This window comes from Mus musculus, chromosome 9 (genome assembly GCF_000001635.26).
Source record: "Mus musculus strain C57BL/6J chromosome 9, GRCm38.p6 C57BL/6J".
In the NCBI taxonomy this organism is placed as follows: Eukaryota; Metazoa; Chordata; class Mammalia; order Rodentia; family Muridae; genus Mus; species Mus musculus.
This window is the reverse complement of record NC_000075.6, coordinates 76,755,058-76,782,324: the sequence shown is the minus strand read 5'-3', so window position 1 is coordinate 76,782,324 and position 27,267 is coordinate 76,755,058. Positions and strand designations below refer to the sequence as shown.

The following is a 27,267-nucleotide window of genomic DNA, read 5'->3' as shown; positions in this document are numbered from 1 at the left end:
ATTCTGTACGGTTATAGTGATATATTAAAGGATAGTCAGACATTTCGATTGTATTTGTATTTCATAATAGAGTTGATTTTTATGTGATATGAGGCTTGCTGCAATTGGAAGAAAAACACATTAAGAAGCCTGAAATCTTCCTTAATTTTGACAATCAGATCTATGTACCTCCGTGAATTTACTCTACTGCTTAAACCCTGTTTTCATTATATAATGAAATGCTCCTTGCCTTTGGACCCCATGTTTTTGTTGAATTTTTAAAGCTCTAATAGAATATTTGAAATTTTAATTAGTATTACTCACTCAGTTGCTTTCTTTGATTGAATAACATAAAAATCATGGTGACTTTTCTTTTGCCCAAATAAGGCTATGACATTAAAATGAATCAGTTACGCTTCTAGTGTATGCAGCTTGGTTTTGTTTGTTGTTTGGTTGATTGGTTTGTCTTTCTTTCCTTTTTTTGTTAGACTTTTAAGGAGAGTCAAAATTAAAATAGCTTTAAAAAGAATAAATGCTTAATTTTGATGGATAGTTTTGTCAGCTTGACAGAAACCAGAATCATGTGGGGAAAAGGAACCTCAGCTTGGGAATTGCCTTAATTTGGCTGGAGGTGAGTATGTGAGGACATTTCCTTGATTAATTATTGATGCAAGAGAGACCAGCCCACTGTGTGCTGTGCCACCCCTAGAACAATGGTCCTAGATTGAATGAAGTACACAACTGAGCAAGCCACGCAAAGCAAACCAGTAAAGAGGAGGTCTTCATGGCCTCTGCTTCAGTTCCTTCATTTAGGTTCCTGCCTTGAATTTCTGCCTTAGCTTCCCTCAGTAATGAACTAGATAATCTGTGAATGAAATAAAATCTTTCCTCATCATCCTTTTTTGTTATGGTGTTAATCATAGCAATAGTAAGCAAACTGAAGTCATTAACATCCAGAAGAAATGACTATAGAACCTGTAAGATAGCTCATCGGGAAAAGATCCAGAACAAATGACTATAGAACCTGTAAGATAGCTCATCGGGAAAAGATGCTTGCCATCAGTCCTGACATTTGAGTTCAATCCCAAAGAGACACACAAAGGGAAGAAAGAAGTGAATATTGAAAGTTTTCCTCTCTATACATATACCATCACACACACACACACACACACGTGTGTGTATATATATATATATATATATATATATATATATATATACTGAAATTTTAAATTTTTTTCAAAGATCTATAAATTTTCTACTAAAATGAGCTCCTATATAGAACATCCAATCCTAAGTAGTTATCTGTGGATACATGCACATGCAATGAGTAATAAATGTACTCAATAGGTTATATAGACATACATACATACATACATACATGCATGCATACATACATACGGATATGTGCATGTATACACCAATAATAATTAAAGAAGACATCATAGATTTGAGAAGATGGGTAGAGAAAAGTTTGAGTGTTAGGAAGTGATATAGGTATATTGCCCATATAGTTATAAAAAAACTGATATTTTTGTTATTTATGTGAAAAGAAAATTTTTAAAAGACAACAAAATTCTAGACAAAATCTAACAATGTAATTAATTTGTTTTTCATAATGTCTGTGTGAAAATGTCTTAGAATTTGAAAGGTTGCATATTAAGGATTGAAAACCAGAGTCTCATGCATGCCAGGTAAATGGAACAGCACTGAACCATAGCCTCAGGCAGGGGAAGGAGAGTGGCAGAGTAAAGGAAGAAGTCAAAGTATCAATATTCACAGATGATAAAAGAGTATACACAAGCAACATCCACAGCTGATAAACACCTTCAGTAAAGTGTCTGGATACAAAATTAACTAAAAAGAATCAGTAGCTCTTCTTTATACAAATATAAGTGGGCTGAGAAAGATATCATGGAAACAACACACTTCACAACAGCCACAAATAATGTAAAATATCTTAGCAAGGCAAAGACCTGTATGACAAGAACTTCAAGTCTTGAAAAAGAACAGAAAAAAAAAACAGTTGAAGATATCAAAAGATGAAAAGATCTCCCATGCTCATGGATAGGTAGGACTAATGTAAGAAAAATGAAAAATGGTTATCGTACAGAAAACAACCTACTGATTCCATTTTATCTCCATCAAAATTCCAACATGATTCTTTACAGTCCTGAAAGCCAACAGAAAGAATGGAAACATGCAACCTCAGGAGGTAGGAGGTTTTGGGGAACCATCCAAAATGTACCAGATACCTGGGAGGTGAGAGACTCTCAGGACTCAAAGTGAGGAACCTTAGAAAGAATTGCCCAACAGGAAGGAGAGGTAACTAGTAAAGTCCACCTCCAGCAGAGAGACAGGGCATCATATGAGGGAGGTGGTTGCCATCCCACAGTCACTCCTCTGACCTATAATTGTTCCAAACTGCAGGCATGGAAATGGAGAAGAGCCTGAGGGGGTCCAGCAACAGGCCCAAAGTGGGATCCAGCTCAAGGGGAGGCCACAAGGCCTGACAGTATTACTGAGGTTATGGAGTGCTCACAAAAAGGGACCTATCATGACTGCCCTCAGAAAGACCCAACAAGCAGCTGAAAGAGTCAGATGCAGATTTTTGCACCCTACCAATGGATAGAAGCTGCTGAGCCCTGTGGTTAAATTAGGGAAAAGCTGAAAGAAGCTAAGGAGGAGGCAACCCTGTAGGAGAACCAGCAGTCTCAATTTACCTGAAACCCCGAAATCTCTCAGACACTGGACCACCAACCAGGCAGCATACACCAGCTGATATGAGGCCCCCCAACAGATATACAGCAGAGGACTGCTGGGTGTGGGTTTAAAGGCAGGAGGCCCCAGGTTGTTTAAAGGTCTGTTGAGGTTGGGAGGGGTATCCTTGTGGAAACAGGGGGCAGGGAGGTCGTTTGGGATGTGGAACAGTCAGAGGATCAACTGGGAGAGGAATAAAATCTGGAGTTTAAACAAAAAAGAAGAAATAAATAAAATTTTTAAATAAAAAAATTGAAAAGAACAATCTTTTTTTTCTTTTCTTTTATATACATTTCAAATTTCAAATGCTTTCCCAAAAGTTCCCTATACCCTCCCCCCACCCTGCTCTCCTATCCACCCACTCCCGATTCTTGGCCCTGGCATTCCCCTGTAATGGGGCATATAAAGTTTGCAAGACCAAGGGGCCTCTCTTCCCAGTGATGGCCAACTAGGGCATCTTCTGCTACATATGCAGCTAGAGAAACAAGCTCTGGGGGTACTGGTTAGTCCATATTGTTGTTCCACCTATAGGGTTGAAGAGCCCTTCAGCTCCTTGGGTGCTTTCTCTAGCTTCTCCATTGGGGGCCCTGTGTTCCATCTTATAGATAACTGTGAGCATTCACTTCTGTATTTGCCAGACACTGACATAGCATCATACAAGGGTCCCTTAATCAAAATCTTGCTGGCATATGCAATAGTGTCTGGGTTTGGTGGCTGATTATGGGATAGATCCCTGGGTAGGGTAGTCTCTGGATAGTCCACCCTTTCATCTTAGTTCCAAACTTTGTCTCTGTAACTCCTTCCATGGGCATTTTGTTCACTATTCTAAGGAGGGACAAAGTATCCACCCATTGGTCTTCCCTCTTCATGATTTTCTTGTGTTTTGCAAATTGTATCTGGGGGGTTCTATGTTTCTGGGCTAATATCCACTTGTCAGTGAGTACATATCTAATGACTTCTTTTGTGATTGGGTTACCTCACTCAGGATGATATCCTCCAGATACATCCATTTGCCCAAGAATTTCATAAATTCATTGTTTTTAGTAGCTGAGTAGTACTCCATTGTGTAAATGTACCACATTTTCCATATCCATTCTTCTGTTGAGGGACATCTGGATTCTTTCCAGCTTCTGGCTATTATAAATAAGGCTTCTATGAACATAGTGGAGCATGTGTTCTTATTACCAGTTGGAATTTCTTCTGGGTATATGCCCAGGAGAGGTATTGCTGGATCTTCTGGGAGTATTATGTCCAATTTTCTGAGGAACCTCCAGACTGACTTCCAGAATGGTTGTACAAGCTTGCAATCCTACCAGCAATGGAGGAGTGTTCCTCTTTCTCCACATCCTTGCCAGCATCTGCTGTCACCTGAATTTTTGAACCTAGCCACTCTGACTAGTGTGAGGTGCAATCTCAAGGTTGCTTTGATTTGCATTTCCCTGGTGATTAAGGATGTTGAATAGTTTTTCAGGTGCTTCTCAACCATTCAGTATTCCTCAGTTGAGAATTCTTTCTTTAGCTCTGTACCCTATTTTCAATGGGGTTATTTGAATTTCTGGAGTCCAGATTCTTGAACTCTTTGTATATATATTGGATATTAGTCCCCTATCAGCTTTAGGATTGGTAAAAATCCTTTTCACAATCTGTTGGTGACCTTTTTGTCTTATTGACAATGTCCTTTGCCTTACAGTAGCTTTGCAATTTTATGAGGTCCCATTTGTCCTTTCTTGATCTTACAGCACAAGCCATTGCTGTTCTGTTTAGGAATTTTTCCCCTGTGCCCATATCTTCGAGGCTTTCCCCCACTTTCTCCTCTATTAATTTCAGTGTCTCTGGTTTTTTGTGGAGGTCTTTGATCCACTTAGACTTGAGCTTTGTGCAAGGAGATAAGAATGGACCAATTCACATTCTTCTACATGATAACTGCCAATTGTGCCAGCACCATTTGTTGAAAATGCAGTCTTTTTTTCCACTGGATGCTTTAAGCTCCCTTGTCAAAGATCAAGTGACCATAATTGTGTGGATTCATTTCTGGGTCTTCAATTCTATTCCATTGATCTACATGTCTGTCACTGTATCAGTACCATGCAGTTTTTATCACAATTACTCTGTAGTACAGCTTAATGTCAGGCATGGTGATTCCACCAGAGGTTCTTTTATTGTTGAGAAGAGTTTTTGCTATCCTAGGTTTTTTATTATTCCAGATGAATGTGCAAATTGCCCTTTCTATCTTAGTGAAGAATTGAGTTGGAATTTTGATGGGGATTGCATTGAATCTGTAGATTGCTTTCGGCAGGATAGCCATTTTTACTAAATTAATCCTGCCAATCCATGAGCATGGGAGATCTTTCCATCTTCTGAGATCTTCTTCAACTTCTTTCAAGAACAATCTTCAACTTCATATGGAAATACAACTAAAAAAACAGAACAAAACAGGATGGCTAAAGAATCCTGTACAATAATATAATAAAAGAAGTTCTGGAGGTATTACTATCTCTGATTTCAAACTATATTTGAATTGTGCAGGGCAATTGTAATAAAAACATCACAGTATTGCCATATGATCAATGGAATCAAATCAAACATTCAGAAGTAAAGTCACACACTATAGACACTTGATTTTTGACAGAGAAGCCAAATTTATACAGTGGAAAAGAGAAAGCATATTCAATAAATGATAGAGATCTAATAAGAAGTCTGCATGTAGAAGAATGCAAATAGTTTCATATTCATCAGCGTGCACAAACCTCAAGTCCAAGTGGTTCAAAGACCTCAACATAAAATCAGATACACTAAACCTAATAGAAGAAAAGTGGGGGTGGGGGGTGGTGAGTGCATTGGCACAGGGCCAGCTTCCTGACCAGAAAACCAATTGCAAAGGCACTAAAATCAACAACTAATAAATGAGATCTTATGAAAGGGTCTCATTTTGTGAGAGCTGAAAAACTTCTGTAAGCAAAGGATAGCATTCAAAGAATAAAATGGCATCCTACAGAATGGGAAAAGGTCTTCACGAACCCCACATCTGACAGAGGGCTGATATTCAAAATATATAAAGAACGCAAGAAACTAGACATCAACAAACCAAATATTCCAATTAAAAAATGGGGTACAGATCTAAACAGAGAATTATTGAGAAAGGATTTTCTAATGGCTGAGAAATTACAGAAATTTTCAACATCTTTACCCATTAGAGAAATGCAAAATAAAATGACTCTGAGATTCTATCTTACACTTGTCAGAACGGCTAAAATCAAACACTCAAGTGACAGCACATGCTGGTAAGGATGTGGAGCAAGGAGAACACTCCTGCATTGCTGGTGAGGGTGCAAACTAGTACAACCACTCTGGAAATCAATTTGTTGGATTCTCAGAAAATTGTGAATTGATCTACCTCAAGACTCAGCCATACCACTCCTGGGCATATACCCAATGGAAACTCTATCATACCTCAAGGGCCCATTCTCAACTATGGAGAAGAGGTAGGGGTGGGGGAGGACTGGAAGAAGAGAAGGGGAGAGTGCAGTGGGACATAAAATGAACAAATTTTAGAAAGAATATACTTTGTTGAAAAGTAAAAGAAATAACACGTGGCAGAAGATGTGGAAGATGGGCAGAACACAGCTGTTGGAGTCCAGGTGCCCACCATAATTAGCACTCCCGTATGTTCCAGGAAGAGAAATGTCTGAGCAGTCGTTACCAACCCTAAACCTCCAGTATTTCCACTTCATTTCCCATGCGATATAGCACAACATCCTGATAGTTTTAAATTTGGAATTATTATGAAATGCTAAAGAAATGTTTAGTGCCATTCAACTTAATACACATTCTGGAATAAATTTAAAATCTGGATTGTTTGGGACTTTTGTTTTCCACTATAAAGACTTTTCTACAAATGCTAAAATCAAGAAAACATTACACTTTGTTATAAACCAAGATCAATATGTAAGTTTTGTGACTAAGTCAAGAAAAATCTAATGGGAAAGTAGAGAAGGGAATGTATTCAAGTTCTCACGGTTCAAAAGCCGATCGGTACCACTGTTATTTAAAAGGACTTGAAAAATAACAAAAATTTTTTAAAAGGGAGTTGAGTTTTATATTCTGTGTGAACCTCATAAAATTAAAAAATTCTTACCAGCTAAGCAAAATGAGTTTCAAATTGTAAATTTCTGATGTATTGTACCTTTTGTGATATCTTCAATGACATGGAAAATTTGGGGGAAACAGACATTGTCTAGTTAAAGTTGCGGTAAAATTCAGCCGCTCATAAAGATATTCTCACTCAAAACCTAATGCAACACCAGATAATAAGTTCATACTGTTAATCTCTCATTTTCCTTGTAAGCTATTTAAGCTAACAATTTATCATGCTATGGTGTATTTTCATGAATCCTGTTATTTAATCACAAAAATGAATACTATTAACCCAAACCTTCTAAATGGTGGAATTAATAATATGTTCTCAGAGCAAATAAAAATATATAAAAATTAGAAACATCTCTGCAAGATTTTAATAGAGGAAAAATGAAACTGTTCTTAATATTTCCTGTGTATTGTTCTGTAGCAATTTTAGCAACTTGGAAATGGGATAGGACGTCAGGCATCTGATAACTTAATAAATGCAGCACCTTTGCAGTCATTGCATAGCAGTGACATGCTTCACTGAGGAAACAGCTGATTTCAAGGTATGTTAACTCTGATCAGTGTAAAAGTATCAGCATTTAAACCCAAACGCTCTGGCTTTTCCACGGCCCTGTCCTGTTTACTGTCTGTTTTACCTGACAAAATTTGACTCATCTCTAAGCTTCAGGACTTATTTTTTCATTTTTTGAAAAATATAATAACAATCATGGATGTTGAAAGAATAGATTTAGGTGACAAATGTAAAATAAACTTCACAAACACCGTAAACCCCAAGCTCAGTGGGAGAATACCAATGGGCCAGCCACAGGGTTGGAGGCATTTCACACAAGTTATCCCCAAGATAAAACCAAGATGACCCAAGTGTTTCTGATCCAAGAAAAATGGCATTCTTGTTTTAACTATGTTTTATTAAGATTTTTTTGAATTTAGACTACAGTATAATCCAAGATGTCTTTCTACTATAAACCATAATATTTGTTTCTCTCTTACAAATAAATTTGTAAAACCTTTCAGAGACAAAACAACTGAAAATAACTATGTTTAATATATCAAATATTTCTTTTTCCTTTCACACTGTAATCTTTGCCATTTTTTCTGTTTCCTTTCACACTGTAGTCTTTGTCATTATTTCTGTTTCCCAAGTCACATATCTTTCCCAGATTTTGATTAGCATAGAGAAATCATTTTTTTCTGTTCTTAAAAAACATGCCTGCACTTATTATAATGTTCTCAAGTGACTTTGGGCTTTCCTCTTTAATATTTTTATCAAGCTTTGGAAAAGATTTGAAGATAGTGATAAATTTTTCAATGAATGGTAGACTTTAATAAAGTACACATTGTTATGTAAAAATCTACTTAATTTTAAGCCATGTATTTGATAAAGGCATTCATCTAGTATGTATAAATACCTCTCAAAAGACTTACATCAAAGATACATGAATTAAAAAGAAACACATAGAAAGACTTGACATTTGGGCAACTTCTTCATGTGACTTGCTTGTGCCTTCAGGGGCCTATTGCTGCTGTGCATGTCCTACTTTATGACATTTTGGGTCAGATAATACCCACCTCATAATGGGCAGTTCAGGTCACATGGTAACTTGGTGGCCCATTGTCAAATGTTTGGTTTTCACTAAGGCCCAATAGCAGACCAAGCACCATCTTTCAAAGGAAGAATAATTGTCTTCAGATGATTGTAGATTTTTGTTCCAAAATTCCAAAGATCTGTGATCCACCCATAGAGGCCTGCCAATGGCTCCAAACATCATCCCTATCTGCCATGGACACCTCAAGAAACATTGGGTCTACTAGATCATATTGTCCAAGTAGACAACAGGTAGAGCAGCTTGCACAGCAGCCTGAACTTGAAGTCTTTTGTTCCATCCCTCATACAAAGCCAGCAGCTTTCAATGTCACTTTGAGATTTGAGGACAATAAGGTTATAACATCTGTCACTCCATTGATTGACAGGGTTGATTTGTCTGATCTGGCTGGTTAGGTGGATATCCTCTTCCTCCCTTACTGGTCCATTGTATCCCTCCTAGAGCTGCATGCTCAGTCAAAAAGGATGACCTTCCTTGAATAGAGGAGGACCAGTCTTGGGTCATGGTATATGAGTAGCTGTGCTCCTCTGCTAGAACCTCCAAACAAGCTCTCAAAGTCACTTTGCATATGGGGCAGAGGAACATACCCAAGTAAGGAATGTGATGCCTTCAAAACCTGAAATGACCCACTACATGCTATGCTTTTTTCTTCGTGGTAGGAGGGACAGGTGCAGTAAGATTCTTCACCTTGGAAGGAATATTGCTGTATGCCCACACTTAAGAACTGCACTGAGGTAGAAGGCCCTTGTATTATGGTTAGGTTTATGTCCCATCCTCTGATGTGTGTATGTGTTACCAATGAGTTCAGAGTGGTTGCTAACTTCTGCTCACATGATCCAATCAGCATAATGTGACACTATAATGCACCAATGTGATATTTTGAGGAAGAGACAGATGATCAAAATCCCTTCTACTTAGGTTATGACACAGTGCTAGGGAGTTAATATATCCTGGAAGAAAAGCTGTAAAGGTGTACTGCTGGCCTTGCCAACTGAAAGCAAATTTCTTGTAGTGTACCCTATGGAGAGGTACTGAGAAAAAAATGTATTTGCTAGATCGATAGCTGTACACCACATACCAGGAGATGTATTAATCCATATCTAGATGAGAGCTGCAATCAGAGTCACTATTTGAATGAATTTTTGATAGCCAACTATCATTCTCCATGATTCATCTGTCTCCTGCACTGGCCAGATAGGAGAGTTAAACGGATATGTGGTAGAAACCACCATTTTGGCATCTATCTTAATTGTAGTACTAATTTCTGAAGTTCCAGGGATGCAATAAGGGTTTTAGTTCACTATTTTCCTGGACAGAAGCAACTTTAAGGACTTCTATTTAGCCTTCCCAGCAATAATAGTCCCCATTCCACAATTCAGGAACCAGTGGGTGAATTCTGCCAACTTTTTAGGCTGTCTATCCCAATTATACATTCTGGAACTGTAGAAATAACCACAAGATTGACGGTTGGCCACGCACACACCAGTGAAGTCTGCTTGGCAGGCCGAGAGGCCTGGAAGCACTCACGAGGCAAAGAGTTTCACGGAAACTCACCTCCTGGAGCTTTGACATTCTCATAACCTGTATACTCATACCCTATCCCCATGTTAGTCTGGTGTATGGATCCATGTGCTCTCTTTTAGTATTATTTTATTATAAGTGCCTTTTAAGATTGAATTCTGACATAGCTAAGCCTTTGCCAGTATTCCAACGTCCTAGAAAGTCCTTGAGCTGACCATGGGCTTAGAATTTAGTAAGAATGTTGCCTATTCAGTGACATTCAGAATTGCCTCTGGTATTACACTATCACTTAAAATAAAAGCCAAGTTGCTCCCATATACAGGAATTTACAATGGTTTATGAAGTAGATTGGGCTGTGGTTTTAGAGTATTGCATTATTCATGAGATGGTTAGCTAGAGCAGAACTCCCTAATTAGAACCATGACTTGGGAGTGAAAGCCCTTGCCCTAGGAGTGTAAAGACCCCACACCTGGCTTCTAAGATTATAGCTGACCTTAGATAGGGCTGACTTTGTTTCAGTTGTTTTATTGCCCAATTCCTGCCAGTCTTTGTGTTTACATTCCTCTGTTTTGTATAAGAGTCATTAAGCACCCGGTAACCTCATTTGTACCTTGCCGATGTGTCACCTAACTTCCCCAATTTCTTCTGTATAAAAAGTTTGGTGCTCAATTTGAAAAATTACATTCAGATTCTACACAATCTCGCGTGTTGGTCTGTCTGTCATTCGCTGACTCTTTGCCCACCTGTGACCAGAGACCCGTTCTATGCAGACAAAGGGACCCAGAGGGTCTGCGGCAAGGGTCCACTATCCCTGATTGCCCTTTGCACATCAACAGTCTCAGGATGCAGAGTGATGGAGAGCAGAACCCCAGTGACATGAGTGCACTGGGTATCAACAATTTCGGAATACTGTGTCAGAGGACAGTTCAGTTATTTAAATAGTGGGGCTAGCTTATATAGCTTGAGTCATTGGGGACAGGGAGGAAAAAGGACAAAGGAGGAAGTGCTGGAGCAGGGGCAGGGACCTTTTAAGTGGATCAGCTAGATTAGCAGGCTACTGATTACGTGATTTGTGGGGAAACAGAAGTTTTCCTGGCTTTATCATGATAGGGCCTTTGTCTCTATGGAGTTGAGTAGGCTCAAGCCTGATTTGGATAGGGAACAGCCCACTCCTGCTGTGTTCTCTGAGAGATGTTTCAGGTAGGGGCCACAGTGCTCAACTGTCCCTCCTCTGGCTTGGGAACCCACACAGATAAGTTCAGATACCCACTGGACTTACTGTGCGTCAGACTTCTGCCAAAACCCAATTGGTCACCTGACAACCATAAACCCCTACTTTAACTGGGGGACCACAATGTTTCTTGGAGTCTCCTGTAATTGGCATTAATTAAGAACCAGTATCCAAAAGACCCTGGAAAGTCTGATTGTTTCCCTTCTTCCAGTGTAAAGGCTCATAGGTTCCACTGAGGAAGGACTGCAGAAAGTCTAAAGGTAACCATTTTAGGTATTTTAATAAGATCCTTTCTTCAGAGGAAACTGGCTGTTCCTACATTCAAAATGAGATTCATTTTTGAAATGATTCAGGTAGCCCTTCTCTCATTTGTTGAAGAATCTTTCTGCTTAGATAGATGAAACAAATGTAGTAGGCTTCTTACCTATTTTGTGCCTGGAAACACCATGATTGATTAGCCACTACCAAAGGTCCATAGGAGTCATGCCACCATGAAATTCATTTTGCCAGTTCTGACCATTATAGGTTAGGCCATTATAAACACTGCTTTATGTAAGTCCATTATGATAAGTATGAGCACCTTGCCTTTGATGGTTCAGTGCTGCCACTTGACCCCTGCTACCTTGGGGTCCAATGAAACCCACTGCATTTAATTCATCCAACCAAGGAGTAGCATCTCCAGTGCTAAGGGCTGGCACAGGAAACAGGCAACAACAAAATTCTTCAAGTGTGCTGGTGCCCCTCTCACCATTTAGCTTCTTATATAATTAGTGAATGGTATGTCTTCTGGTTATTTCCATTGTTGAAGAATAAGTTTTTCCACAACATACACACTCTAGCATTGCAATTTCCCTGAACCTTAAAAAAAAAAAAAAGAAAAAAAGAAAAAAAACTTTCATCAACACTATGTCAAGAGAGATCAGGCATCTCCAACTCCCTTTCAGTAAGCTACCTTTTAACAAATGCTTCAACCATACAAATCAGCTTTCAACATTTTCTTTAACTGGAAGCTTTAAAAATAAACCTAGAATCACCCCTCAGAGGGCCCACACCAATAAACTCAGCTTGACTCAGTTTATGTTCCTCTCACCATTACTTCACACCCTTAAAATTCATTCTCACACATATTCTCAGACTTTTGAGTGAAAAAACTGACAAACTCATTGTGCTCTTTAGTAGTGTAGTACACCCCCCTCATGGACTACATTTTCTACCTTCCGTTTAGGGGCCTGGCTTTGCCTTAATGCAACTACTGGTGGGCCCTGAGGGACATCAGTATTGTCTTTCCTGATATTTTACTCAGAGGAAGTAACTGCTGGATTAGCAGACAATGAAGGATTAATTTCCCCAATCAAAGGTGACAAAGAGGCATTGTTTCAAGGGGTGAGGCTAAAGGTACCACTTCCTCAGGGTGAGATTAAACCCTTGAGAATCTGAGGGTTTTTTAGTGTCAATAGGGTGCTCCCACAAATCCCCATCCCAAATTACAGGATTCCATTCTTTACCAATTAATGCACTTACTTTAACCACCAACAAACACTCTGAGGCTGAGATTTGAGACATATTCTGGGGATAAGTCTTGAATTTTTACTGTAATTGAGCCAACTTTATAGAGGGCTTAAGTTTGATTTTTCACAACTTGAAATCTGTGGATTTTGGAAAGAAAATTCTCTTCTAGGGCACACTTAGAAATATTTAGACTGTTTATGCATATTTAGGGCCATTCGATTTTATCACTAACCTCAATATTGTCCTTCACTGTATTCTGAAATGTTAGAATTTGGTCAATTTTGTCATATAGTTCATTCCTATTTTTTGTCAATTTATCTAGAGATGCTAAGAGCCACCAAACAGCAGCAGCATTTTCCTTATTTTCCTGCAAGCCATCAAAAGTTTTATAGACAGAGTCAAAATGTCTGTTGCTGCACACAACTAGTGAATTAGGATAATTAAATGCATTAATCCCCTTAAACTGTAGTATAATTCACAGCATATTTTTCAGTACTCTCCAAGATCCCAGGAAAGGCTTCAATAACTGGAGAGTCTTTGGTAACTGTAGGTGTTGGCAAATTGGAAATGATTCCAGATACCTAAAGGATTTATACTTACAGTTCTGTTGTTGTAGAACCACTTCTGGTAGCCAAATCTGTATTAGTTAGGGTTCTCTAAAGTAACAGAACTTATAGAATAAATCTCTTTATATATGTGTAGAAGGGGGATTTGTTAGAATGGCTTACATGCTATGGCTCAGCTAAGCCAACAATGGCTGAGCATGAACAGAAAGTCTGAGAATCCAGCTGCCACTCAGTCCATCTCAGTTTCAGTATATGCTGGAATCATGAAGTGCTAATGTCAGTGAAGGAAAAGACTTGCTAGCAAGGCAAGGAAGGGCAAGCAGACAGACCAAAAGCTTCTGTCTTCCATGTCCTTATATAGGCTTTCAGCAGAAGGTGTGGTGGCCTAGATTAGATCTGGGTTAAAGATGTGCATTACTCCCTCAAAGATTCTGAATTAGAAGTAGATCCTTCTACTTCAAATTAAGCAGCCATCCCTCATATGTGTGCCCTCCATTTTTGGGTCTTAGTTATTCCCAGATGTACCCAATTTGACAACCAAGAACAGTAACCTATCACATGACAAGGCTAAAACAGGGGATCCTAAGATCACAGTCATATTTCCTCACACTGAATATCATAGACAGGATTCTAGCTCTGACAACACCAAAGATCACCACAGGACCAGCTTTTAGCACCAGAAGTTGCCATAGGGCAGTGCAGGCCAAGTGCTTTGGTATAAGTGGGATCAGAGTTCGCTAAGATGCACCTCGTCAGGTCACCTGAGCCCTGAGGTTCTAATTGTAGGCAGCCTCCAGGTGGTTCACAGGTTTCAGCATGACTTGGATTCATTCCTAAGTGGATTCACTTCACGGCGGGTGTGAGAGGAAATAACTGTAAGAATGTTATACTCAGTAAAGTCATACTTCAAAATTGCTGAAGAAATAAAGATCATTTAAGTCAAACAGAAAATAGGAAAAGAAACTGGAGACATAAGTAGAATCATACTCATGCAAGAAATAGCATTAAAGTTGACAAATGGAATTACATGAAATTAGCTTTCTGTACAACAAATGAAGCTAAAAACAGGTTGAAAATGATAATCACAATAACTCTTAGATGGGGCATGAATGAGTAAATTTATGGCTATGCCTTAGTTTGAGTTATAAACATTGATTACTTGAGAAATCCAAGGCAAGTAAGGCTGATGGTTCCATTGTTCTCTTAACAGGAAGTTAAACAGGCTGAGTACAGAGTGAAGTTTCAGAGTGACCTCCATGTGTACTATTAATTCTGGCTGCGAGGTGCAGCAAAAGTTCCAGCCGCTTAGAATGTGAGAGATTTTCAGTCCACTATTGCAGAGCTAAACTCCTGGTCATGCAGCAAGTGCTTTACCTCCTGAACCATCTCTCTAGCCCCACTTTTATCTAGTATTTTCCTTTTAATGTGATTGGCTCTGTACATTTTGATCTATATGTTGAGATGATAAGGATATTGTAAAGTGGTTGTTTAGCTCTTTCTGTGTAACTGTGGATACAGTGTGATCAACTGTCTGCCTTTCCAGCCACCAGTCCTTCCTGTCAGAATGGACCATATCCCTTCTCAAAATAACTCCTGTTTCTATTCTCTTAGGCATTTTCTCACAGCATCAAGAGAAAAGAAAGCAGACAAGAAAACTGTGAATTAGAGCCCAGCTGGAAGCCCTCTCTCAAAGACTTCCTGCCAGCAGCCCAAATAAAGCTAGCAAGGAAAGAATAGTAGAAATGGCAAGGAACTTGCTGCTGATCATATACACCAGACCTGTTGGACCAGAAGAGACCTTGATGGAGTATGACCCAGAGGAAAATGTAAGGAATGGGCTGACAACCTCTCTTCTCCCACCCATGAACTCTTCAACAATACGGATGCCTGCCTAAGACCTACCTGCAAATGTCAGTCTAGTTGGCATCCCCTCACCTCACCCCTCAAGAGAATGAAAATTTGTCAAGGTCCCACCATTATATGAAGAGCCATAGGCAGTAAGGGCTGGGAGGTAGATTTGTTCAGGGATGAGACCCCAGTCCTAAGTAGTTAGCACTACACACACACACACACACACACACAGAGAGAGAGAGAGAGAGAGAGAGAGAGAGAGAGAGAGAGAGAGAGAGAGAGAGAAAATTATAAAAGAGCACATGAATTTTAAAACACAGTGGGGTAAACACAAGAGGATTGGAAAGCAGAGATGAGATATGTGGAAATAAGGCAAATGCATATACTCATGAAATTCTCAAATAAACTAAAATATTAACAACAAGAGTATTGAGCAGACCTTCCTCTTCTTTAATGGTACAGTGCCATGTTTTACAAGAATATGTTACACGGATTTCTATGGACAAACTTATAGTCCACTATACTTTTCCATGAAGTTTTGTAATTTTCCAAGAACTACAATTCCCAGCATTCCAGGAAATTATGAGATTCGTGGGCAGGTGGGGCTTACAGGTTATTTTGGGATTTACATACAAATGATAACAACACTTTGGGGGGGGGCTGTTGTTAATTTTAGTGCATATCAGTCATAAATATACAGAACTGCCTGATATATTTGAGGTACACTTTGGGGACACTATTCGAAGTGTCAAGGGCTTTCAGTTACTATCAATCTGAGCTGTTGGCTATGTCCCATGCCCTTTCGAACTTAAGCTCTGTGACTATTAACATAAAACAGGATGCCAGAGCCAGCTACCAGCCTTTAAAGTATATGTCCCATGCTGTCACATTTTGTGATGAAACCTAAAACACCTGAGTGAAAGAGAACAAGAAGAACATGGGTAGGCAGATAAACTGAGGGCATGCTCTCTGACATGGCCACTTCTTGTGCCCACAAGACTCTGAAAGGAGAAACAGAAGGAAGGCAGAGGGATAGGCATTTATACATAACCAATAGGGGAAAGGTGAGTACCCAGGGGCCTTATGAGATACCTAAGCTGGTGTTTGTTTGGTGGACTTTCAACATTGTGTTTCTCTTATCCCAAATATACAGTTGTTACTTTTCTATTCTCTGCATCTTGGTCTTCGGTGTGGTCTTTCAATTTGTTGTTTATGCCAGAGAATAAACTCCTTTAGGTAGCGACCAGTCCATTTGTTACATGAGCTGGAGAATAGCCTGCCTGTTGCATTACACTCACTGTGCTGTGTTCTAGCCTTCCCCTAAGAGAGTGCCCTGGGGTAAGTAATGTTTGAAGCAACTTATCTTTGTCGTTAGCTAACCCAGACCCTACTAAGCAACCTTATGGTGAAGATGACTAGTGCACTTTAGCATAGTATATAATCTAAAATGGTAGTAAGGCAGACTATGGACTAATCAGAAATATTAAGATTAACATGAAAGCATCCTGTTTGCAAAGGAAGATTGGAAGTCCTTCTTTACCTGGGATTTATCTAAAGGGCAGCAAGCATAAAAATAAAATAAATAAAATCTAAAGGGAGGTTCTTGGATGTTGCACATAAGGAGTTGTATACACAGCATGGCCAGGTGCTTTTTATAGCTCCTTACTCAGCTTATGAGGCCATAACCATTTTCAAGTATAATTTTCCTTTTATAACAAGCTGTTTCTATTTCTTTGGGTTTTTGATTATTTTGTTGGTTGATTGGTCGGTTGGTTAGTTGGTTAATTTGGTTTGATTTGGTTTGGTTTGGGTTTGGGATTTTGAGAGAGGGTTTCTCTGTGTAACCGTGGCTATCCTGAACTTGCTCTGTAGACTAGACTGGTCTCAAACTCACTCTGTCTGCCTCTGCCTTCCTAGTTCTGGGATTGAAGGCATATACCACCACATCTAACTCTATTTCATTTTGTAAGAATGTGTCCATAGTTAAATCCTTTGCATGGAGCTCAAGAGACTTGGATGGCTGCTTTCTGACTTCAGATCCCTGGCCCATCACTCCAAAGGAAGCTTCCTATGATCTTCTGGGCTTCTTCTATTTCTCTGACTTCAAGGCTCAAGGAAAAATCATGACTGTAGTCCTCACATCCAACCCTCTGTAAGTTGCTAAGACTTTCATCTTGTATGTACCACTGTTTGCAACCCAAACTCTAAGAAAATTTTCCCCAATCTTCCTTCTGCAGCTGTTTTTAAACTCTTTTATTAATGAGAGCATTTACTGAGGAGGAGAGCTTCAATTTCCTAAGTCGTGGAAAACGTTAACCATACAAAAATTCTTTAACGTGGGCATAAGACACATCTAGAGTATATTTACTATTCCAAAGTACATCTTATTATTCATAAGAGCAGGAAAATGCAGAAGAAATAAAGTACAGAACAAGACAGTGTATTATAAGTGGATGAATCACGGTTAAAGTACAAATGAAGAGCAGCATGAAGTACTAAAAAGGGAGTTATAGACAAATATGTAAAGACTAAACAGTACATGGTAGACACTACCTGTATTTGTATATGACAACACACACTTTACCCAAGAAGCAAGTAAATAACTAGGAATCAGCACAAGTAAGCAGATGATAAACAAAGACAAAGAAGAAACTACTATACATCAAGTTTCATTTCCTTCTGCAAGAATGTGACAAGGAAGTAACGCAGTTGGGACTCAGCCCTAAGTGATGGCATTCACTTTCCTATGGAGAGGAACACCCAAGTGATCAATGCTTCACTATTCCTTATGTGTTGATGCATTTATTTATTTTATTATTTTACTGATTATAGTCTAATAAAGCCAAGGACACAATGAAAAAAAAAATAAAACAAAATAAACTTCAATATTATAAATAAAATTCTGCCAAGTATGAAAATAGCCATGGAAATGCATGCCCTTATACATTTTTAAAAGTTTCTATTGTGACAATAATTTTAGGAAATAAATCTTGAAGTGTTCCAAAGGAGAAAATGCATGATCGGACTTGAATGGACAATGGAACATTAGCCAAGTACAAGGCTGACAGAGTGACCTGACATAGGAAAGGACCAGGGCTGACAATTTTTGCAGTTCAGATGCTATGTGAGAAGAAAGGAACTCCAGGACACTGTATTCTTAAAGACAAATGAGCCTCGGGGAAACACAGTGAAATGGAGCAAGTTGCAAACATGAGTCTACTGAAGCTCTTCTTTCCCTTTTGTTCATCTGAATATGAAAACAGTAAGTTCTTCCTAATGCAAGTGGAATTCTTCCCTTCTCAAAGCATTCTTATTCACAAAATAAAAATAAGAAGTTTCTGCTTTTGAGGAAGTATTCTCTAGTAATATACCCAATACCTAGATAGCCACACCCACCGACCTTGTTAATTAACATTCCCCAAGACATGTCACAGGATAACATTTTCATGGAATAAGGTATAGCTTACAAGCATTTGAAGCCTTATGTTTACACTATGTTTGTAAATGAGATCTAGCTAAAAGATAGTCACGGATGGATCTCAAGCCAAGAACTTAGTGCAAGAATGCCTGACTAGTCTGAGTGACCCACGGAGACACAGTTCACAGAGCTAAATGGCAAAAGTATCTGGGATATGTTTCTACTCCTCAGAGTGTGATTCTCATGATGATCTTACAGCAATTCCAAAAAAGTTCAATAAAATGCAACAGGAATTTGATCATAAGGAGATAAGAAAAGTTAGTCCACTAAGTATAATTAAAATACTCAGAGACATAGTAGAAAAAGTAGAAGTCAAGAACATGAGAAAGCAGGTTAACATTTTTTAGCTTTAAGACTGTTGAGTGTTTTGCCTATGTGTGTATTTGTAAAACCTGGGTCCTTTAGAAGAGCAGCCGGTGTTTTTAACCACTGAGCCATCTCTCCAGCCTTGAGCTCAACTTTTTGAAAATTAGTTATCTGAGTTAATTATTAGGAGGAGACTTTTTGAGCCTTTGAGGAAAAAAAAAGATTGTACAGTAATTATGTAGTTAGTTACTTCCCTTCATTATAAAATCCCTATGAAAATAAATTTGCAAAAAATGTAAACCATCCAGGCAGCTTTTATTTTCTTAAGAGACTCCCATTTATTGTATGACTTCCTTCCTCCCAAGGGTTTGTGAATGAATGCCACAAACATGAAAGCTGTGTGTGAGAAGTGGGAATGAAAGTCTGTCCCATCACTGCACCTTAGAGTGAGGTCTTAGTTGTGTATCATGCTTCTGTGTTACTTGAAAAATGGGCACACAAACACACACAGTGGGGTTGTGAGTACTGCATACACAAATTCAGCTAAGCCATTGCAATCCTTTTCCTGCTTAATGAAGCCAAATGGAATTCTGTTGGAAACATATGATACAATTAAGTTGAAACTTTTGTAGGCTGCATGTTCAGGCAATAACAGACAAATTGAAAGAGTTGCATAATCATGAAATTTTCGGCCATAAGTCCTTTGCCAAATTAAGCTCAGATACACCAAAATATGAGAAATTTAATTTTTGTATTCTCTCTTATAACTTCAGTAGAGAAGATAACATTTAGCTATCTCTTTGAGATCCTAAATACATAATTTGAACAACATTTTAAGATCAAAATTACATTTGCTGTTGCATGAAAAAGCATTAAATTATAGTCCAATCAGGACTTGAAGTGTTCTCTGATTCTCTTAGAATATTTGATTAAAAAATAGATGCAGGTGTCATCAATAATGTATATATATTCAATCAGGAAACTTAATTTTCCCTTTAGTCTTTTAATTGAAACCTTGAATATGAACATGTTTTTAAAGCTCTTTTATGCTCAGAAACTAGCTATCTCTATGTAACTATGTATTTTTAATGTCTCCAGCAATTTCCTTCAAAGAAAAGATGTAAAACATTTGTGCTCATGAAATATCCACCTCTGTGTTCCATCAGTGGAGTAACAGCAAAACTGGAAGTTCTGTTCCTTATGTCAGTCATGCTGTGCAGGAATTGAAAAATATGCCTGTATTTTCTCATTTTCATAAGAGGCATATTCTTAGGCTATGGGAAGCTCAGCACATATCAAGCCACTTTCAGTTAAAAAGGCTTATACTCATGTTTGGGGGGGGTAATGAATGCATCTAATATTTACAGATGATGAGATGAGAGAGGGAGAGGATTTCTACATCAGAGTAGTACCCTAAGCCTGAACAGTTTCTGGTGAGTGCTTCTCTTTCTGTCAGCCTGTATTCTAACATGCCCTGAATATGGCTACTTCTCCTCCTGTGTCACGTATGTAAATCTTCCTCCTCCCTGCATCATTATCTGTCGTCAACTCTCCCTCTTAAAACCACCCACTTGAGTATCAGGACTGGAGTAAAAGAATCAGGGTGGGGCAATATCCGGTCCCCTGGAGTAAAATAGCACAATTTTTATTACTCATTATGTTAGTGGTAAAAGATGAAGAGCAGTTTGTCCAGACTTGATTTTACGAGAGTCACACCGAAATAACTCAAAAGTACATGCTATTTCAAAATGTTTCTGAAAGCCAGAATGGGGATAATTTTCCAAAAAAAAAAAAAAAAAAAAAAAAAACAACCTGGAGGTTACAAAGAGATGTGATAGTAAGTTCAGTTGTAAAGAGGTTGAACAAGAGAGGTTCAGCAGTTGGGCCTGCAGTAGAGGGAGATCCCCAAGACCTTTGGAGTCTCTGCAGCCCTCAGTGTCTGCAGGAGGACAGAGGAACAAGTGGAGCTTGAGGAGCAATCGCTGTTCTTTTCACTCAGGTTTAAGGGAGGTGTTTGTTTGTTTATGTTTGTTTGTTTGTTTTTCTCCATGAGCTTCCATTCTCACCAGGCTCCATGCATTGGACTGCTTCAGAGATTGGGGCACATAAGTGTAATGAAATGAAGTTTTTTGAAAGACCCTTGTTGGTTGCCAGTCCAAAGGAAAAGTATCTAGTGGGGTGAGAAGCGATGCTTTCACTCACAATTTCAAGTAGACACATTCTCCACATTGATTCAGGCTTCCACCCAACACCTACACGTAAGTGTCTATTGCAGATTTGGAACAGGCCAGCCTGGCTAGATCAAAGGCCGGCTTTGGAAGTCATTAATGTCTGTTGATGCACAAAATACACGTTTCAGAAAAATGTATCTTGGGCATCCCTTGGAGGTGCAGATATACAAGTTTAGTGTACTGTCCTCTAAAAGAGAATTTTTTTCTATAAAAAAAAGATATTTAGATGTGGTTAGCATGCTAAGCTTCTCTGGGAAAAAAAACAAAACAGAAAAAGTATATAAATGCTGATCTACAGAAACATATGGAGTGTCAGCAGGTGCCAGGAGACCTTGCACATCAGTGAGTGGAAATGGGAGTCACTTTGAAAATGGGAGTGATGAAAACTACCTTGTGGAAAAGCTGCTGGAAGTGTTCCCACCTCCAGATTTGCCCTCCAGAGCATCTGTTTCACCTAGAATCCAAGATCAGTGAAACAGAAGAAAAGTCATGTGGATTATCTGGTTACAAAGAAAGTACCACAAACATGCTAGCATTTCTGTTTCATTTGATTCAGGTCTGGCCTTGTATATTTATTATATACAAGAGAGGTATGCTCTGAAATATCCAGTAATGGTAACCTGGAAGAGAATCCCTGTAGGCTAGATCCAAAGCTACTATAAATGAAATAGGTAACTGGTTGCAGTCTGGTGAGTATAGAACATGAAAGTGGTATCTAAATTCAGAATGTCATAGTCTTGGTGAAGAAAGACAAGAACTCTCAGCAGATGCTCAATATAAGATATTGATATAATCGAATTACTGTAAGTGTTGAGATGTCAAATAGTATAAGAAGAAACTGTGGCACTCTAGCTTTCCTCTTAAAGCCATGGAACCTTGATGTCTTTTCAATGTAAATATCTAAATGGTTGCACTACCCACAACAAAAAGGACACTGTATATCATGCTTCATATATGCCAAGAAGATAAAACGGTTTTGAAATAAACCCTGCTCAGTGTGCAGACAACCACTTTAAATGATTATACTAATTTATTTCACCTATTAGAATTACATATTTTAGTAATATAACCCTAAAAATTTAGAAATCAGGCTTTTATATTTGTTTACATGTATGAAAGCAATATAATAACTTAGTTTATGTTAATTATCTGTGTAAATTATCTACTTTGAGAAAAAGGACAGTGGATACATCCCTCTGTTTATATTGTATATTTTTGTTTGTCACTCTCCTGGGATGTAGAACATATCTTTTATCCTTTAAATAAGTTCCATTTTCCCATTAGGGAATGTATTTTTTTTTAATGTAAAGACTTTGTGTAAACCTAACCAGGTAAGTACCTTTTATACAAAGAGGAATATTTTACTCTTAAATTCTTAAATCTTCAGTTTCTCTGTTGCTTTAGAAGTTGTGTGTTTCATTGAGTAAAATGGAACATAAAAGGGGAGAAGGAAGTGGGAAAAGTAGGAGGAAGAGGAAAAGAAAGAGGATGGAATATATATATATATACAAGTATGTGAAGATACATTGTAAGATCCAGCATTTTGCTGCATACAAGAAACATACTTCAACAACAAAGACAGGCACTATCTCAGAGTAAAAGAATGTAAAAAGTCTTTCAAGCAAATGGTTTAAGAGAACATTTTAAAGTGCTTTGACAAAGATAAACTATGAGACATGTTTCATAACAGCAGTGAGGGGTAACAGTCTTCAAGTATAGAATAGACATGAGTTTATAGAACTAGATGCTTCATGATAAAGAGATGTAGACATTGACTAGTATAAGGTTAACCATAAGAATAGCACTGTCTATGAAGGAAAATTATGGGTTATAGAAAACTGGAACAATACTGGCAGATTGATAAGGAATTCCAAAATAAAAAGTGTGAAAATAAAACTTTCTGTTAAGGTAGCAAAAAACATGTCTTTTTAAAAAGTAAATGAAGTCTACAATGAACAGTCATTATAAAAATAGTAGGATGGCTTTTTTTTTTTTACAATATGGGTTTTTCATCTGATGTCTTCCTCCTTTTCATTTATTTATTTATTTATTTATTTATTTATTTATTTATTTATTTATTTATTTATGTATTAAAGTTATATTTGTATGTTTTGTATGTGTTTTCCATTTCCTTGGTTATGAATAGTCCTGTGTGTGTGAGTGTGTGTGTGTGTGTGTGTTGTGAGTAAGTTTGTTGCCCTGATTCATTTTTCAGTATGTTTATTATTGACATATAGGAAATATCTTGATTTTTATGTTAATTTTTGATACTGCTACTTTGATGAACTTTTAAGCTCTAAGAGGTTTTTGGTGGAGTATTTATTTTTCTTAAATGATCATATCAGTTGTATGCAAAAATTTGAAGTCTCTTTTCCTAGTTGTATCTTTTTCCTGCCTTCTCTTGAGTTATAGCACTTGGTAAACTTTCAGGCACTGCACTGGACTGACTAGGTGTGGGAAGAATGGACACCTTTGTGTCCTTGCAAGTTTTAGTGAAAACTTTGAGGCTTTAAGTTTTTCTTCATTTTAATATGACGCTAGCTGTAAGCTTGTTGTTTATACCATTATTAGCATATAGCCATTATTATCTTGACTACCTTTGTTTCTAATCCCTGTATCACTATTTTCATGCAGAGATATTGAATTTATTAAAAGGCTTTTTCTTTATCAAATGATAAAGTCATATAATTGTCTGAGTTTATTTACATGATGGATAACATTTATTGATTAATATTCATACTGAAACATTTTTGAATTTCTGCAGTTAAACCCATTTATTTGTAGTGAAAGGCCTTTTTGACATGAATTTGAATCTGGTTTGTCAGTATTTTTTAAGAAGATTTATTTATTTTCATGTTATGTGGTCAGTGTTTTGCCTACATGTATACAAGTGTAACATGTGTGCCTGGTACCCACGTGAAGCAGAAGAGGTCCCTGAATATTCTGTATCTTGAGTTATGGATAACCTTGAACTGGGATGCTAGGAAACAAACCTAGGTCCTCTACAAGAGAAAGTAGTGCTGTTAACTACTGATCCATCTCCTCAGTCCTGTAGATTGGTGGTACTATATTGAAAATTTTTATATCTACATTCATCAGGAAGATCAAATTTTAATTTTCCTTTTATGTTTTGACTCCATCTGGATTTGTTATCAGGGTAATGTTGATTTTATGAGGTGAATTTGAAAACTTTCCTTCTGTTTCTAATTCATGAATGATTTGAATGATATCGGTAGTGATTCTTCTTTGATATTCTGAATATATATATGTATATATATACATATACATGCATATATGTGTATATATATATACATATATATTCTCATAAACTTCTGTATATATGGGGTTTATTATATTATTATATTTTAATATGCAGGATCCAGCACTGGATAAGACAATATATTATAATGTATTATATATCAAATTATCTTAATATGGTAATATTATAATATGCTATATCATATATAATATATATTACTATTACAAATATAATATACATAATATGTATATATTATATAATGTAATATTGTATAATATGTTGTATTATACAATACAATATGCATACTGCATAATATTATATACATTATATAATTTATTTATAACATTATATTGTATATATGGAGTTATTATAATAGATTACAGGCTATGGTCCAGCTAGTCTAGCGATGGCTATTTCCCAGTGGAAAGTTCAAGGATCTAGTAGTTGTTCAGTCTAAAAGTAGTAAATATAATAAAAGGAGACAGTAGAACATAGTAATATGAAATAATGAGTAAAAGTAACCAAGAGCTATAGCGTTAAGTGGGCATGGGAGAAATTATGGAAAGGAAATATGAAGTAGCGGCTACATTCATTAACAAAAACTAAAGATGTATGAAGAAGGCTTATGAATCCTTAGTTAGTTTTGTAATTTAACTAAAGCCTATTTTAAAAACAGTTTAAACAGAGATATCCCATCAGTTATTAAATGTAAATCTCAGTGCCAGACACAGGTTACCTACTTATCAATTATTTGTCAGGAAAGCCTGAGGAGCACTCAAAACAAGAAAAAATAAATAAATAAATAAATAAATAAATAAATAAATAAATAAGGCAAATCATCAAAAACAACTTGCCATTTCTTGATTTCTCCATAACTGCCTGGTAAGACCCTATGGTCCAAGATATTAATAAACTTCAGGTGTAGAACCTTGTGAAATCAATATTGAACTGTCCAGAACCCTGCTGACTAGGTTTCACTGAAAACATTGTGCAGGCTTCTGGAGGAGAAAAAGTCACCAAAAAAAAAGTACTACATAGTGACTTGCTAGGCAAGGTGTGCCCACTAGTGCAATCGTGGTATGACTATTTATGGGAATAATCACCTACTATCTTGATTGGGCTTCAGCCCTTGATATGTAGGATGAAATGGATGCTTAGCATGGTAAACATAGTCAACACCAGTGGCTAGAGAAGCCATAGATCCTAGGTGAGAAATGTATTACTGTTGTTTTGATAAGTGAAAGTTGGCAGTGCAAATTCTGAAGAGGCGGCTCCATTCTCCTGGTGTCTCAGAAAGTGGATCTTCTGAGAGGCTATACAAATTTTCCATGAAATTTGAAGAAGGTAATTTTCCCTAAAATACAGGGAACCATGGAGTTGGCATGAACAAGATGCCTTGAGAAGCATGTGTCATAGGTTTTTCAGGGTAGAATCCATGGCTCTTAGGGCACTGTGTGCCTCTCACTTCCTGAGAAACCAAGGTGTTCCCTCAGGCAGTTAAGCATTCAGGCAGCCCTGTGTTTCTCTGTATATTCCCTTGGAAGTCAAGGAAACAGAAGCTTGACAGAACAATTGGATGTAGATATTATTCTTGTGTGCCCTGCATAGCTTGCAAACATCATTGATCCTGGCAATTGACACCATATTCTAATTCTGAGTATAAAAAGTCTGATTGTTTTTAATAAAATTGTCACAGCCTCAGTCTTGATGTGGCCCCTCCAACCTGAGCTGGGTTTAACTTCCCTCTGGCCATATCATGTAACTTTGGAGGGCACTTACCTCAAAACAGTTGGAGAGGTCTGAAACACAAAGCAATCTCATTATTATTATTATTATTATTATTATTATTATTATTATTATTGAAACTACATTATTCTCTTACATAATGCATCCTTACCACAGTTTCTGCTAACACCAGTCTTACCTACAACCTCCTCTCTCTCCCAGATTGACTCCTTGTCCATTTTACTTCAGAAAGGAGCAGGCCTCCAAAAACCAATAACCAAACATGACAAAACAAAATAAAATATAAATACAAAAGGCCTCCTATCAAGGCTGTACAAGGCAATTCTATCATAGGAAGAGTCCCAAGAGCTGGCAAGAGAGTCAGAGGTACACCTGCTCCCACTATTAGAAGACCCATAAACAAAACAAGCTAACAGTCCTAATATATACACAGAGAACCTAGTGTAGACCTATGCAAGCCCCATGCTTGCTGCTCTAGTCTCTTGGAGCACATGTGAACCATGCTTAGTTGTTTCAGATGTCCATGTTCTCCAGGCATCCTCCATCCCCTTTGATTCTTATAATTTTTCCTCGCCCCTTTTCCTGGAGATCCCAAAGCTTCAAGAGGCAATACCTAATGGAGACCTCCAACTTAGACTCTGCTTAATATCTGGCTGTGATTCTCTGCATTCACTCGCATCAGCCACTGGAAAAATCCTTTCTGATAGTGACTGAACATGGCACCAATTTATGAGTATGTCAGAATATCATGAGGAACATTTCATTGACTTTTTCCTTTGCCAGTTGTGTTTGGTTCTACCCTAGGTCTCTTGGCTATCCAGTCTGTCTTCAGTTCCTGTCCATCCAGGCAGCGGCAAGCATGGATTCCCTGTCATGGTATAGAACTCAAGTTAAGCCAGACATTGGTTGGTCATTCTCACAGTTCTGTACCACTGTTGTCCCAGCATCTTGCAGGCAGATCAGACTAGGTAGAAAGCTCTGTGGCTTGGGTAGTGCACAAAAGTGACTAGAATATAGAGGTGAAGTTTCCATGCAGGCACTAACTCAGCCTCTCTACATTCAATGAGCTGTGTGTATTTTTAGGCT

The 27,267-nt window shown here is 37.8% G+C and overlaps 1 long non-coding RNA gene across 2 annotated transcripts in view; it reads right to left on the bottom strand.

Annotated features, from left to right (window-relative positions):
* Gm34158 overlaps window positions 1–27,267 on the bottom strand; it is a 30,093-nt gene that overhangs the window by 2,530 nt on the left and 296 nt on the right. For both annotated transcript variants that reach the window (XR_870928.1, XR_379636.2), the window contains exon 2: window positions 26,215–26,234. This is a non-coding gene — a long non-coding RNA (predicted gene, 34158). The remainder of the gene's footprint in view (window positions 1–26,214; window positions 26,235–27,267) is intronic.